This window comes from Miscanthus floridulus, chromosome 18, assembly GCF_019320115.1.
Source record: "Miscanthus floridulus cultivar M001 chromosome 18, ASM1932011v1, whole genome shotgun sequence".
Taxonomy (NCBI): Eukaryota; Viridiplantae; Streptophyta; class Magnoliopsida; order Poales; family Poaceae; genus Miscanthus; species Miscanthus floridulus.
In genome coordinates this window covers 106,476,965-106,491,828 of record NC_089597.1, presented here as the reverse complement: position 1 = coordinate 106,491,828, position 14,864 = coordinate 106,476,965, and positions in this window count along the sequence as shown.

Below are 14,864 nucleotides of genomic sequence, written 5' to 3'. Positions count from 1 at the left end.
CGTGGAGGCATACGTGGACGATGTGGTGGTGAAAACAAAGAACCCAAACACTCTAATTGAAGATTTAAAGTAAACCTTCGAAAATTTGAAGAAATGGAGATGGAAATTGAACCCAAATAAATGTGTATTTGGAGTTCCCTCAGGACAACTACTCGGATTTTTGGTCAGTCAGCGCGGGATCGAAGCTAGCACCAAGCAAATTCGAGCTATAACAGAAATGGGCCCACCTAGAAGTGTCAAAGATGTGCAGAAACTAACAGGATGCATTGCGGCCCTCAACCGCTTCATATCAAGACTCAGCGAAAAGGGATTACCTTTCTTTAAACTACTAAAGAAGACAGACAAGTTCGAGTGGACAATAGAGGCCGACGAAGCTTTCAAAAAACTTAAAGAATACCTCACCTCGTCGCCTATCCTGACACCTCCAAAGAAAGATGAAGATATGATGCTATATATTGCGGCAACTCCTACCGTAATCAGCACGGCAATAGTCATAGAAAGAGAAGAACAAGGGCGTGTGTATAAAGTGCAACGTCCCGTATACTACATCAGCGAAGTACTGTCAGAATCCAAAATCCGGTATCCGCATGTACAAAAACTACTCTACGCTCTACTCATCACCTCACGGAAGCTTCGCCACTATTTCGAAAGCCACAAGATTACCGTGGTGACAGATTTTCCACTCGGAGACATCCTACACAATAAAGATGCCACGGGGCGCATATCCAAGTGGGCAGTTGAAATCGGAGCTCTTGACATCAATTTCACTCCACGGAAGGCAATCAAATCTCAAGCCCTCGCCGATTTCGTGGCCGAATGGACAGAGATTCAACAGCCTTTATCAGATACAATCCTTGACCACTGAAAGATGTACTTTGACGAATCACTCAAACTAGGCGGGGCCAGTGCAGGCGTTCTCCTCATTTCTCCAGAAGGAAAACAACTCAAGTACATCCTTCAGATATTATGGCAAGCTACAAATAACGAAGCAGAATATGAAGCCCTCATCCATGGGCTACGAGTGGCGATTACCCTCGGAATAAAAAGATTACTCATATACGACGATTCAGCAGTAGTCATCAACCAAGTCAACAAAGATTGGGATTGCACCAAAGAAAACATGGGTGCTTATTGTGCTGAAATATGGAAACTTGAAAAACATTTCCAAGGATTAGAAATTTTACACGTCCTACGCGATTCCAACATTGCAGCAGATGTCCTTGCCAAGCTCGGATCAGACAGAGCAAAGGTTCCACCCGGCGTATTCATAGAAGAGCTATCAATTCCCTCTATCAAACAACCCGGTGAAACAACACATGAAATTCAGGCTAAAGACGTTCAGATCTTGGTAATCAACACTTCATGGAGCCAAGTTTTCATCGACTATATCAAAGAAAATAAACTGCCAGCAGATAAAGCAGAGGCCACCCAAATTGTTCACAGAAGCAAAAACTACGTTCTAGTAGGAGATAAACTTTACAGAAGAGCAGCATCATCAGGAGTACTCCTAAAATGTGTCTCATTTGAAGAAGGCAAAGAGATCCTAGATGAAATACACTCAGGTTGCTGTGGAAATCATGCCGCTTCAAGGACACTGGTTGGCAAAGCATTTCGCACCGGATTCTACTGGCCAACCGCTTTGAAGGACGTAGAAGAACTTGTCAGAAAATGCAAAGGTTGCCAAATGTTTGCAAGACAAGCCCATGTACCAGCTCACAATCTTATCTGCATCCCACCCGCTTGGCCCTTTTCCTGCTGGGGACTGGATCAAGTGGGACCCCTGAAGAAAGCAAAAGGAGGTTTCGAGTACATCTTCGTAGCAATCGACAAATTCACCAAGTGGATTGAATACAAACCACTCGTGAAGTACAGCGCAACCAAAGCAGTCGAGTTCATCCAAGACATTATGCACCGCTTCGGCACGCCCAATCGAATCATCACAGATCTAGGCTCCCCCTTCACAGCTACAGAATTCAAGAGCTGGGCACAAGACTGTGGTTTCAGTATAGACTATGCGTCTGTTGCACATCCAGAAGCCAATGGACAGGTAGAAAGGGCTAATGGACTCATACTAGCCGGATTAAAGCCAAGGTTATACGAAGAACTAGTGGACTATGGGTCCAAATGGATTGAAGAATTACCGAAAGTAGTATGGGGGCTATGAACTCAAATAAGCAGAGCAACAGGCTACTCACCCTTCTTCCTAGTTTACGGGTCAGAGGCCGTACTGCCCGCCGACTTGATCTGGACATCCCCAAAGATAGAACAATACGATGAAGGAGAAGCAGAACACACAAGAAGATTAGAACTCGACAACTCAGAAGAAGTCAGAGTAAACGCTACCCTCCAATCAGCCAGATACCTACAAGGTTTAAAACGGCATTACAACAAGAGTACCCAACCTCGATCACTACAAGTCAGAGACTTAGTACTAAGAAGGATACAGAAGACTGACGGACGACATAAGCTACTTAGTCCATGGAAAGGTCCGTTCATTGTCACAAACGTCACCGGACCAGGCACATACAAGTTAATAACCGAAGATGGAAAAGAAGTCAGCAATACATGGCACATCAGCCAGCTAAGAAGATTCTACGTGTAAAAACAACTCAAGAAAAAACAGATATGCAAGCCACAAGGGACCAACGTTCACAATTGACGAAAAACAATACTCTTCAACAACATATGTAGTAGTTTATACTCATGATCAATAAAGATGATATTCATCCACAGCATGTCTGGTCATGACTTCCAACGAGTTGTTTTCACGAAACAAAAAGCAAAATGGCCGAAAACATGCCTGAGCATCCCGGCCGAGAGCAAAATAGCTGAAAAGACGCTTGAGCTCGCCGATGAGGGTAGCTAAAGGCTAACACCCGAAATAAAAAGCAAAATGGCTGAAAACATGCCTGAGCATCCCGGCCGTGAGCAAAATAGCTGAAAAGACGCTTGAGCCCGCCGATGAGGGTAGCTAAAAGCTAACACCCGAAACAAAAAGCAAAATGGCTGAAAACATGCCTGAGCATCCCGGCCGAGAGCAAAATAGCTGAAAAGACGCTTGAGCCCGCCGATGTGGGTAGCTAAAAGCTAACACCCGAAACAAAAAGCAAAATGGCTAAAAACATGCCTGAGCATCCCGGTCGAGAGCAAAATAGCTGAAAAGACGCTTGAGCCCGCCGATAAGGGTAGCTAAAAGCTAACACCTAAAACCAATCGACCGAAATTTAACTTCAAAAAGACCCTCCAGCTCTTCGTTCTAAAAAGCAAGAGGCTCGAGGGCTACATCCAGGACATCCAGATAGGAACACTTTTTCCTCAGAAAAGCACAAGCGCCACTCAAGAAAGCACTCGGATGCCGAAGTTTGTCAAGGCAACATTCTATGCCGAGTCGTTCTACATAGCGCAGGCGAAAGGTTGTCAACACAAAGATCTACATCTAATGAGTCACAGCGTGGACAAAGCACTCGACGGATCACAAAAGAGGAAGAAAAGAAAAGTACTCGACAAACCGAGGGGTCTCATCAGAATAACGCACAGAGTTGTTTTACGGAATAGAGACGGGAACAGGACAAAGTACTCAGCAAGACAAGTAACTTCGACCACACCCAGGCAAAGAATACATCAACAAAAATAAAGAATCTTGATTTAAAGAGGAGTGTAATATTACAAGGGGATGCTCAATCGAATCAGGCGTTGTCATCAGAAAGGGAGATGTCAATATTTAGACTATCTACAACCCTACTGGCTAAACCTTCGACCTCAGGCTCCATCCTCTCAACGGCGTCAAGGTATTCTTGGCTTTCAGCTTCCTCTGCTATCTTGGACAGAGGCGCCTCTGGAGCAAGGACCCGGACCTGGGCCAGCACGTTCTTGGTACATACTTGGGCACACTTCTTCGCAAACTCTTGGAAACGAGTCGGAATCCGGGGAATGAACTGCGCCCAAGATTGCCCGTCATCCGCTGGAGTCCGAAGAACATCGGCTACTGAACGAAAAGATTTCCACAAAACGTTCTAATTTTCAGTAGCCGTCGCCAGCTTCCCGGACAAGCCTTCAATAGTTTTTTGGGCCTGCACAAGATCTCTGTCAGCTCCGCGCCTAATCAGCTTAGCAAGGGCGAGTTCTTCCTCAGCATGAGTAATTACCTCCTCAGCTTTATTATGACTAGAACGGACAAGAGCCTTCATTTCATCGATACTCTCCGAGAGCTTCTGCTTCTCAACTCGGAGAGCTAGACAAGACACCCAAGAATAAGTCAGTGGAAAGAGAAGTCAAAATACAAGAAGAAACAGGCAGAACCCGCGGCACCTTTGCATTCATTCTTTGTAGACTCCACCGCAGCATCTCTCTGCTTCTTCGTCTCCACTACCCGGGCGCGAAGGGTCTTCTCCTCCTTTTGGTGCATTTGACGCTCCGTCTCCAACTCAGCCCGGAGGAGGTCAAGATCGGCTTTTAGAGTGTCCACCTCCGAAGACAACTTCCTCTCATTTTCAGATGAGAAAAAGAAGCCAGAATGATCACGAGAGAAAGACTGAGCAAAAAGAGGCAAAGAGAAACAAGGCGTAAGGACAGAAGAAAAACAAGCACGTAAAAAAGAGTGGCAGTAAAACCTACCTGAAGCTTTTCACCAAAGGAAGTCGCGAGGGTCGACAAGCTCCCCCAGGCTGCGGTCAGCTCCGATAACCGATGGGTGGCATCGAACCGTTGCACCACGTCACCGGAAAAAGAGGGGTCGCCGGAAGCAAGAGAAGGGGAAGGAGAGGCCGGCTGGGGCAAAGAAGGAACGACCAAAGCAACCTCTAGGGAGGCCGGAGCCAAACCCTCAGAAGGACCCAGCGCGACGGCCACAGTCACCTCCGGAGCGGCCGAGTCCGCAACTTCGCCAGGTAGCTCTGAAGCCCCCGCGGCGACTTCATCAACAGAATGTTGTGAGTCCCGAGGCTCGGAACTCGTTGGCACGGCGGGAGGCAGAGAAGAAGTCGATGAAGAAATGAGAGAAGACGAAACACTGAAAAGTGATAAAAGGAAGCACCAATAAGAACCAGAGGAAGGAAGATAAAAGCCAAAAAGATAAAGCTAGAATCTACTCACCCAACCACTTTCTTCTTCGCGAAGCCAAGAGAAGGCCTCGCAGGGGGAACCACGACGGCGAAGACGTCCCTGCCACCCGGCGACGGGAGCGGGATAGCCGACAACGAAGCCGCGGAAGAAGCCGGGGCTGGAGCCATAGAAGAACTCCGCACCGGAGGAGCGGTAGAGCTCGGGACAGAGGCAACCAAAGAACTCGACACCGAAGCTTCAGAAGAAGTCAGCGCGGGAGCCTCGGAAGAACTCACGCCCGACCTCCGATTACTTCAAAAAGTTCAAGACTAAAAGTCAAAACAAAGAAGAGAAATTCAATGCAACAAGAATATGAAAAACAACTCACCGCCACATGATGAGGGGGACTTCATCATCCTCTTCTTCCTCAGCTAAGGAAACCAGAGCACCTGCTGAAAAGGAGATGAAAAGTACTCGGTTCAAGAGAGAAACAGGAAAATAAAAGAACAAAGAGTATTAAATGTGCTCACCTAAGAGCATGCTAGCAACAACTGGAGTACCTAAGGGAGTACTTGGTTTGCGAGGCTTCTTGGAGATAGGCAAGCCAGATGAAGACCCATCCATCCGCCCCCTCTTCGGGACACTGCGAGGACCGCGAGGGACTAGACGAGGAACATATTTTTCATATACATCAACAAATCCGGAAGAAACCCCAGGAAGGGCTGTAGAGGTTTGGGACTTACTAATTGCAGAAGTTCCAGCCAGACGATCCCCAGTCTCCGCCACGGCAGGGAGAACATCAAGGGGGATCGGATCGACAAAGTTCCGCCCAAGCTCCTGTGAAAAAAGATAAAACACCGAGACAAGGAAAAGCTAAGCAAGAACGGATGCAGCAAGAATACATAAAGAACTCAAACAAAAAGATAGACAACTCACAACTGGGGGCGGGTTGATGGCTGAGAACTCAGAGACGGCAGGAGGAATGACGCTCACTCCTTTCAGCATCTTCTGGAGGCGCTCGAGTACCTCCTCACCGGTCAGCTCAAGAGCTGGGACCATGCGTGAAGGATCCTCGGCCCTAGAATACTCAAAGCCAAGATGCTCCCGCTCTTTCAAAGGCTGAACCCGGCGACGAAGGAAGCTTGAAACAATACCAAAGCCGGTCAAACCCTGCTGTTTAAGCATGCTAATCCTATCAAGGAGTGGCTGGATCACTTGAATCTCAGCGGGTGACTCAAGCTTCTTGTCCCATCGGTCATTCACCACAGGGCTAGATCCGGAGTGGATGACAAGAGAAGGGATCAAATTTGCAGCGTAGAATCACTCGGCACGCCAATCTTTGACACAATCGACCAGGTCATAATAAAAAAACTTAATTTTGAGACCCTGGCGAAACTGAATCCCGCAACCGCCGAGGGCGCTGGTTTCTTCACGGCGAGGTTGAGGTTTCAGACGAAAGAAAAAGCGAAAAAGAGATAGAGAAGGAGGGATCCCAAGGAAGGCTTCACAAAGGTGAACAAAAACAGAAAGATGGAGAACGACATTGGGGGTTAGATGGTTCAGACTAACCCCGAAATAACCAAGAAACTGATGAAGGAAGGCGGAAGCAGGAAGACAAAGTCCAGCGTGGACAAAGGAAACAAAAAGGACAATCTCACCAGGACCCGAGGCTGGAACCCGATGCTCGCCCGGAACTCTCCATTCAGCGATGACTTTGCTTTGGATCAAGCCATCGCTAACGAGCTTGCGCAGCTGGTCTTCGCTTGTTGTTGGACCTGGCCAAACCTTCTGAGCAGCCCTCATGGCCACGAACTCCTGGTTTTCAATCAAAGAGAGGGATGACTCCTCGTCCACGAAGGTCGCCTGAGACTTGCTTGCGGTTTTCTTCTTTCCCATGAACTGGCGGAGGCAAAAAAGGCACTAAGGAAGATGAAGCTAGGATGATGGTACTCGGGTGATGGCGACGATGACGGCGGCGGATTTCTGAGAGCTAGGGTTTAAAGGCAAGAGCTGGGCAGCAAGGGAAAGGAAGATAAAAGGTCTTTAAATAGATTTTTCAGTGATACAAACGGCCCAAAATGCCCGTTAAAACACAATGTGGGAACGCAACGGTCCATTTACCGACGCAGCTAAAACGACGGAGGGCACGAATCCACACAACGGTACAAACCAACGGGCAGATTTCAGACTTATCCGTCCAGCACCACGGCAGGGTCATCAGATCGCTACAAGAATGACCCGTCAAACCAAGAAGAAAGAAAGAAGAAAGAAAGGGCTACCTCACGAGGAACAAAAGAACCCGGTTATATAAGAAAGAACTCGGTAGTCCCATGAACAACAGGGATCACAACAGAAAAGTCAAAGACAACTCAGAAGACAAGATTCGTTACATTACAAGCGACTTCAAAAATAGAAGATTACAAATCTTACAAGACCCAACGAACTCGGCACCACAAAAAGCAAAGTAGCAAAGAGGAACACGGACACGACTAGGCTCTGGAACGACTACGTGTCCCAATTTGCTACTCGGAAGGACAGACCGCCATCAGCTACACTATTTTCTTCAAAGGACGGACGCAGTGCATCCAAGGCGGAAATCGGCAGCACGGCAGGGCAACATGGAGCAGAGAAGGCCGGCGGCATCTGTCTACCCAAGACCGATGTGATACTGGATATGGTGTTGATCTGCACCGGACGGTCTCAAGACATGCGACGAGGATCAACCCAGAACTACCGGATGAAGGAACAAAGCCCACATCACAAGACTTCCTCCAACTACCACCACGTACATCCTGGCACAATGCTATCGCGGGATTAGCCTACCTCTAATCCCTATCACAAGACTTCCTCCAGCTACGACAAGACACACAGGAACTACAAAATATGCCCGGGGGCTGCTCTACTTCACAAACTACCATGTTCATGACCACGAAGGTTTCAACAGAACGTCCAATGGATGAAAACAAGCACTCCGGGACAGTATTTATAGACCAAAGGAACGGCGCACATGGACTAGGAGTACCAACGAAATAAGCCTAACAAAGGACACAATGAAAAGACAGGACTCAATAATGAATGACTCAGGCGAGAGGAAGCAGTACTCGAAGACGGCCATATTCGGAAGAATATACCAGCATAGTACAACCCGTGAACAAAAGGCATTTACACTCAACCACCACCATACAACTACATCTGACAACAGCAGACCATCAAAGAATACGCCAAGACCTCGCATCCGAGTTCTTCCTGAGCAAAACAACACGGATATGCGCTCGAGGGCTCGGCCAGCATCATAGCTTAATCAAACTATGCTAGGGAGCTCGGCCTTCATTTTCAAATACTCCCGGAGGCTCGGAACCAAAGACAAAAGACCAAGAATACAAGAAACTCAAGACTACAACGACGACGATACATCAAGACTCTTCATCCAACTTCTTTTCTAAAGAAAAGAACTCGGAGAAAGCACGAGGCTGCGGGATACAAAGCCCCAGAATTTTTGGAAGACAAGAATCTGGACCCTCCAACTTTTGCAAGCAAAAGCAAGAGGCTCGGGGGCTACACTCAGTGAGCGCAATTTTTATGAAAAATAGCACCCACCCAAAAAGAACTCAGACATAAGCTTGGGGGCTGCATAACTACTAGGATGATGGTTTAAGCCAAGACTAAAGGGTCGCTTCGGAAAGATGCCGCAAAACTACTCGGATGACAACATAATCCAAGTCTCGGGGACGACTTCAGGACACAAATTTTCAAACAACATAAAGGATCAAGACCCTCCAACTTTTTGTTTCAAATAGCAAGAGGCTTGGGGGCTACACTCAGTGAGTGCACTTTTTCTTTGAAAAAGCGCACGTCACCAAAAGACTTCCTCAACGCAGACCATTTCAAGACATTACGACAAAAAGAACCCGGAACGAGCCATATTCGAGTTCTTTTTGATAAAACTTCAACGAACAATCAGAACAACTTCAAGACAAGATCCTCCAGCTCCTTGTTCCAAATAGCAAGAGGCTCGGGGGCTACAACCAGATGGATGTATTTTTTCTTCAGAAAAGCACTCATCACTCAAAGATTTAGTTCACTCCAGAAAGCACTCGGATGACATCTTGTTCCTACTCAACAAGACTTGAAGGAGCAGAGCGAGACTTTCGGAGCTCAACCATGAAGTGCTCGGGGGCTTGTCGATGCGGGACCCACAGGATACCCCGCAAGGGAGAGAGAAGATCTAGTTCAACTAGGATTCTTCCCATGTAATCTTAGTAGTAGAACTATTAAGTAATCCTACTAGGAAATCTCATTGTAAACCGACTAGGACTCTGGCCTCCTGACTATATAAAGGAGGGCAGAGCTCCTGAGAAAAGGAGAACAGAGCATATCACAATCAATCCAACGCAAAGGCTAAGGCCGACTGGACGTAAGGTTATTACTCGATCGACGATCGAGGGCCTGAACCAGGATAAATCGGCTGTCTCTTGCGTTAACCATCGAGTTCAGCATACGCCGAAGCCCGAACATACTGCCCCGGGTACCCCCGTGGCAGGCTATCGGTGGTGAAACATCGACAGGACCCCCGTCGCACAGCGCTATAAAGGAAAGGTGGGGGCCGGGGCTCGCAGTACGAGGTTCACCGCGCCGCCAGTCACCCCACCGACATCCTAACCCTAGACCCGATCGAAAGTAGGGGTGCTGCCAGCGACGGGAAGTACCACCGACGCCGGCAACGCCACCCGACGCTCACGCCGCCGCCGAGGACGCCACAGCGCCACTCCCTCTCCACCGACCGTCGCTGCCGGCGCGCAGATGGCGTCCGTCAATGAAACCCCGGCCGGAGCTTCAACAACTACGGCATTCGATGGTTTGCAACCTATCACCCCTCTCTCTCTCTGTGAAACCCGAACATCTACTATTACTACCAAGACCTCCCGATCTGATGAACATGCCTAAAAAGAAAACTAACAACCTGTACATGATATTTGATGCGCTTGTTGTAGTCCTCTCCTGAAATGTTGCATCGCTCACGCAGTTTATAATTACATTGCTTAAGAGTCAATGTCTTCAAGGAGGTCAGATCCTTGATGGCATGAGGCAAGCACTGCAATTTGGGAGCGTGAACTTCTAGCTCCTCAAGAGACGTCAGATCCCCCAACCAATCAGGAAGCACTGAAAAATTCCAGCAGTTCAATATCTGCAAGCACCTAAGGTTTTGACACTTCTGGACGCCCCATGGTAAGGTGGTCAGATCACTGTTGGATTTAATAGTCAATTTACACAGGTTGATGCCGTGTTGGAGAAGCTCTAAACCACCAGAGAAGCCAAGGATATTTGTTTCTGCATCAAGAAGTCTAGAAAGGCATGAAGACCCAATAAATTTTCCGCGTGATAATTCTACCTCACTGCATGATTCAATTATACGCCTTATACATCCTAGAAAGGCTGAACCAAGTGATAACCTAGGGTATCCCTCAACGATCAGGTATTGGAATAGTTTTACATGGTCATTGAAGCAACAGATTTTTGCTTCCAATATAAGTAATTTGGAAGGAAGCTGTGAATATGCTTTAACTTCTAGAGATGATAGTGATAGGTTACTGCATGATTCAATTATACGCCTTATGCATCCTTGAAAACCTGAGTCAAGCGTCAACCTTTGGCATCCCTTAACGATGAGGTGTTCAAGTGAAGGAAATATTTCTCCTTGCAATTGCTGTTCGTCGTCATTCCAAGACATTTGTCCAGCAGACCGCTCCAAATTCGTGGACCACACCTCCAAATTTTCCATCCCACCAATATGAAGTTCCCTCAGTTTCCGGAATGGGTGCTTGCCTCCGTAAAAACAACTATCCACTTCTCGGATATTAGGCATATCTGAAATGTGCAGTTCTTCCAGATGTGCTAGCTGACCTAGTGACGGGAGACGATCACATCTTGGCATACCAACCAGCTCAATCTTCACAAGATTTGGAACATAGAGATTGGCATTGCTCATCCATGCACAAAATGTGACACCCTGATAACCTCTTATGTCAAGCGCTGATAGGTTCGCATGAGGCTGGAGTCTTTGGAGAACTGCAGAATCGTCAGTATCAGCCTGATCGTCAGGTTGGTCGGACCACCTCAAACTCAACCTGCGGAGCTGGTCATATCTGCCCAAATCTCCAGGGTCGACTTCATTGGCTTTCTTCACAAGCTGAAGGTTTGTAAGACATAGCTCCGTGATTCCAAAGTCTCTATTTTGATGGAGAAGGTGAAAATCAGCTAAGGCCCTGTTTAGTTCCACCAAATTCCCAAATTTGGCACTATGCAAAAAGAAGATTCCCCGTCACATCAAACTTGCGGTACATGCATGGAGTACTAAATGTTGACGAAATCAAAAACTAATTGTACAGTTTGGTTGTACTTTACGAGACGAACGTTTTGAGTCTAATTAGTCAATGTTTGGACAATTATTACCAAATAAAAACGAAAACCTACTGTACATGGAGCTACAGTAGCGGCCCAAATCGGGCGGCGCCGAATCAGGGACCCAACTAAACGAGGGCTAAATATATTACCTGTGAAGGTAAGATGCACAGTTAGACCGTTATCAACAGCAAGAGAACAGAAAAAAGAATATATCGGCACACGGAAGGTGCGGGAACGGAAGCAGGGATGCGCATGGAGGTGGGATGCACTCAGGGGCAGGGAATGCGCCAGACGGCAGCGTCGTCACGTCGTGCACGCCAGCAGACGCGAACCAACCTATCGTTTTTTTCACCCAACGCAAGAATGTACCGTACTCCCTCCGTCACATAGAAGTGTTATTCTCACTTTCCAAGAAATTAATAACATAGGGGTGAGTGTGCATGCATATATATGCGACCAAGAAAATAGAGAGATTGTGTACTCAGGTATACACCTTTCCTACTTTTGAAGCCTTATTTTTTTCCTAAAAGATGAGAACCGAGCATGGCCAAGATAATTTTTTTTGAACTTTAAATACAGCAGGGGAGACCCCCCACTGTGAGGATTTTATTATTAGAAAGAACAAAACAAAAAGAACAACACCTCTGTACAAAGGGGAACCAGGAAGCTACTGTACAAGCAGAAACAAGACTAACAAAGTTAAGCTAGGTTAGAAAGGAGGGAGAGGAAAATAAGTCTTTTAGAGTGGCAGAAGCGAAAAGACTGCAACTGGCCAAGATAAATTACCTCATTAATCTTGATATATTGAATGTGAGGAATATCCAATAATCCTGCTTCCACTAGGTCTGTGTACGAGCAATTCTCATGTGATGCTAAAGTAATTTTCTCCAATTCACGCATTCGTAGAATTTTCCGTTTAGCCATTCTATTCCATGTACGAATCTCGTTGATGCAATCAAGATGCTGCGGTACATCCGTGTGCGGCACGCACAGTCTGCAAAAAAATTCAAGCTCCTGTAGTGATGGAATGCACAGCAGAAATTTAAGACCAAATACCACAGAGTTTATTATCTTCAGCTTCTGGATGACCCTGAATTCTAAGTATTTCAAAAATTCCTTGTCACAACCATCAACGACTAGTTCATCGGTCCTGATATGCACATGCTGTAGCAACATAGCAGTAGGATATGAACAGTTTTTGAAATGCATCTTACGTGCCAATATGGGAGCTGATGACCCCATGTCTGTGATGAATCAACTATACTGTCGTTGATGAAGTACTCCTCACAGTTGACGCTCGGATACAGCTTCAGATCTTGGCAGTATTCAATCTTCAGACAGCAAAGGGTAGGGACTGCTTCTTTTGTTGCAGACGGTGCCGACGAAGATGCACCCACTTCTGACATCTGTGCTTTCCTTTGAAAGCCTAGAGCAGCTAACAATCTGCTTACACCTGCATTTCCCCTCATATTCCCTTTCATTACTGCACGCTCTGTTTCTCTATTCTCTTGAGAAGGATTACCATACTGTGTCCTAGCTACTTCTGGCGTCTTAGGCTCTTCTGCATGACCTGATTCCATTTCATGTATCCCCTGACAATCTCTGCTTGTCTCCTGAGTAAACCCCAAGGTGAATCCACTTGCTAGTGCAACCAGCAACAGTCGCTTTAGATTTTTGCAGGGTGCCAAACATGCTCCCTTAAGTCTGGGCATATTTCGAATTTCAAGCTCTTCTATGCTTGATAGATTTGCTGGAGTAGGAAGATGGTCACACCATACAAGATCAGACAACACAAGTTTCACCAGATTTGGGAGCGTATAATGTATCCCCATAATCCAACGAGGAAACGTACTGTGGTTGTAGCCCTTTATAGCGAGATGCTTTAAATTTCGATGAGGCTGCAGGTGTTCGAGAACAGCCATTGTCTTCACTGTAGGTTCACGTGGTGTATACCATTCTGATGAGGACCACTCCAGACTCAAAGAAGCAAGCCGATGTTTCCTGCCCAGTTCGATCATCGCTGCTTCTTCCGCAGATATCACAGCCTCAAGGCATCTGATATTAAATATTACGATTTTATATGCAAGATGTGAATTTCGCATGCTCTTATTTTACTCTCTTTTTTTCCTTTCGAGGTACTGTTGAACCTTGGAAATAAAATAATCTGTTGCATCGCTAATTGAGCTGCAAATTTTGCATTTCAGGTTTCTGCAGGATACTCCAAGCCCAACACTCATGACTTATTATTCAAAATGCACGATTTAGTCCATGAACTTGCAAGGTCAGTTGCTGTTGAAGAAGTAGCCATTTGTGATGCCAATCATGGAAGCTCCGGTGCTAAAAGGGACATATGTCGGTACATGTTGTTCTCGAATTTCAAAGATGGATACCTAAAATGCAAAGATATGCCTTTGAAGGCAAGAGCTGTTCATTTTAGTGACTGCACAGGATGGCAGCCTTCGAGGGATGCCTTTTCAGAAACTAAATGGTTGCGTGTCTTGGACTTGTCAAGCATGCAAACTGTGGAGCTACCCAGGTCTATGAGAAACCTGCATCACCTGCAAGTATTAAATCTTTCAGAAAACACCAGTCTTGTAAAGCTCCATAGCTCCTTCTTTGGAAAAGCAAAGCTCCATAGTCCCACTTCCATCTGTGACTTTCAGAAGCTACGCTATTTGGATATACATGGCTGCTCGAATCTTAGAGAGCTGCCAGATAACATTCACATACTCCAAGATCTGGAACACCTTGATCTATCAGGATGTACCAGCCTACAGAAGCTGCCTTCACGATTTGGAGAGCTGCAAATGCTTTCATTCCTGAACTTATCATGTTCACAACTTGAGATGCTACCAAATGTTAACTTTCTGTGGATCAACTAGAGTAGATCTAGGCCGGTGAACTCATAGAACCATGAAACACATGCACATTTAGACCTAGAACACTACACCGAGAGGGAGATAGGGGAGAGAGGGCTGGTGATGAACCTGAGCCTCCAGATGATGTCGCGGTTGTGCTAGCCATCGCGGGTTCGGTGATGGAGGCAGCACACGGGCAGCGACGGATGGAGTAGAGGTTGCACGGACGTCGATGCAGTGCGGTCGGGCGTAGCAGTGGCGACGGCGAGGATCAGCGGAGCTTCCCGTCGCTGGCTGCGCGCCCTCTCGAGATCGGTCTAGGGTTTGTCGGTGGGGTTTGCGGCTCACGGCGAACCTCGTACTTTGAGCCGCCGGCCCCCACCTCTCTATATAGCGCAGTGCGACGGGGGCCCACCAACCATGTAGGGTTGGGCGCCCCCGATCAGGGCGCGAGACCAAGGCCCAATAAGCCGTTGGGCCTATTGGTCAGGAGATCAATCTAACATTCTCCCCCTTGATCTCACTATTACTTTTATCTTTAAACTTTAAACTTCAATCCTTTAA